The sequence below is a fragment of the Alligator sinensis genome, unplaced genomic scaffold (genome assembly GCF_000455745.1).
Source record: "Alligator sinensis unplaced genomic scaffold, ASM45574v1 scaffold980_1, whole genome shotgun sequence".
Taxonomy (NCBI): Eukaryota; Metazoa; Chordata; order Crocodylia; family Alligatoridae; genus Alligator; species Alligator sinensis.
In genome coordinates this window covers 500,856-503,081 of record NW_005842722.1, presented here as the reverse complement: position 1 = coordinate 503,081, position 2,226 = coordinate 500,856, and the positions used below count along the sequence as shown (strand labels likewise).

Below are 2,226 nucleotides of genomic sequence, written 5' to 3'. Positions count from 1 at the left end.
ATGTATGCGTGTTAGTCATTGAGAATAGTTTTTAAATCTTTGCCTTGCCTAGGTCTACAAGACATGTGCTTTAAAAATTCAGACTATTTATATAACTGTTTAAGCAGAGTAATGTTGTGACAAATGTAAAAGATGCAGCAAATTTGTTGTTTGTACAGTGCCAGAATAGATAAATACAGGTTTTTCTGTTGACATATTTTTCTGTAACTTTAGTCTCTTATATTTGAACCTGGAAACTTATGTTCAGTTTCACAGAAATATCCAAATGTCATCAAACAGTCTGATTGTTCCCTTGCCTGCATATGGGCTGTGTTTACAGAGATGACTCCTTATCATGTATACTGCAGCTTCACTCTGTTTGGTAAAATAATTCCTTAATTTAGAATGTACCTCTAAGGGAAGTCAACAAAACTGTTGGAGGAGAGCATGCCACAGGAATCCCACACAGGACAGATTTGGCTTTTCATAGCATTTTGAACTCCCACTAAAGCATGCAGGGGTTGAAGATTCTCTGTGTACTAGACCCTTGGTATAATATTTAACAAATTGAATATCTGAAATGAGAGAAATACTGAATAATCCTGAATTATTCAGTGTAGTAAGGACACACACCACAGATTTTATATTGGCAAGAGCTGGAGGCCAGGGGCTCCCTGTACCTAAACACTGTACAGTGTAAGAAAGATAGCCCTTGCCCCAAGGGGCTGGCATATGTTACAGCTATAATTAGGGATCTACCCTATTCGCAATTCCGTGTTTTTCATGGAAACTGCAAAAAAAATTGGTTTCCGTGAAAATGGCAATCATCGTGATTTTTGGCACGGAATCACCAGGAAAAGAAAACTTTCTAAAAATAAAATGCTGGCTCCCAGCAGGGGGAGGGGCGGAGCTGCCAGCATGAAGGGGAGCAGCAAAAATGGTGGGCCTCTCACCTCCTTACTGCTTATTGGCTGAGAGGGCTGCCCGTTGTCCAGCGCTGCCACTCTCCACTAATCAGCGGCAAAGGATGGGACTGCATGATGGGCAGCCCTCTTGGCCAAGAAGCAGCAAGGGACAGGGCTGCTAGGGCCCGTTGGTCAATTGCTGATGGGGGGAGGAGAGGGCACCGTGAAAAGACCACAAAAATGGTGCTGAAGGCTGCAAGTGGACTGCAATTTTTCTTTTGCCTTAGCATGATTCAGATAGATCCCTAGTTATAATTGTAGGTTTGATGGTTCCTGGTGGGTATCTGGCTCAGAAGTCTGTAATTTAATTTAATTAAACTTACATGGCAGGGAAGATCCCATTATCCTCTCAGCCCATCAAGTGTAGTTATAGGGTGAGGTCTGTCCCTTGTACTCTGGGCAGGCTGACCCCAGTGAGTTTCCTCAATGCAGGTAACTCGACTACACAATTTTGTGGTAATTGGGGACTTCATTCTCACTTTCCCCATGGCTTGCTTCTTAGCTAGGAACAAGTAAGACTAGCGGGGCATCAGAGCCCCAAGGCCCCCAGGCTTGGGGCTTGAACACTGGATGCCTGCCATGGATTTGGGGAGTGTCTGAAGCCCCAGACCCATGAGTCTGGGAGAGTGGATACTTTCCTGGTGGTAGAGATGCACAGACTTGAACGATTGATCTCTGCTCAGTCAAGATTTGGAACTTGACTATTGGACTTTGCCCAATAGGATTTAGGACTAATTTTTAGGGCGGTGTGAAATTTTGCTGTTTTGTTTGGATGCTGTGTTGACTTGTTTCGAGCTTGAAACAGTGAAATCAAAATGAAATGAAGGGCTTTGAAACAGCTTTGAAATGAAACGAGGGCAGTCGAAAGGTTTTAAAGCTCAAGCTGGGCTTGCCTGGAGGGAAACAGGAAGTAAGGAGAGGGAGGGGGAACAGAGGGGAAGGACTGCTCTCATATTGACTGTGTAACTAGCCTGTGACTGTGATCCTTCTCTGAGGTCCCTTCCAATCCCAGTGCTCTGGGGGAGGGATAGAAAAACAGCATAAAAGGCAGCATTGTTTGAACTGGCCTGCTTTCTGCCTTGGGATCTGACTGTTACTGAGCTATCTTCCAGCAGCTCGGGAGCGTTAGACAACAAAGATGACCACTACCATTGATTTGATTTCCTACTTGCTAGCCTAGCAAGTGGGATTCTGCAATACCATTTGCTTTCTTTCTAGATCCTTTTATTTTATTACTATATTAATTGATTTATTCTTTTCAATTTCATAATTGTATTGGATA

General features: G+C 43.5%; 1 pseudogene; it reads left to right on the top strand.

The window, feature by feature from the left end:
* The first annotated feature begins 1,259 nt into the window (after positions 1-1,259).
* On the top strand, positions 1,260-1,432 carry LOC112552018 (annotated as a pseudogene).
* The last annotated feature ends 794 nt before the right edge of the window (positions 1,433-2,226 follow it).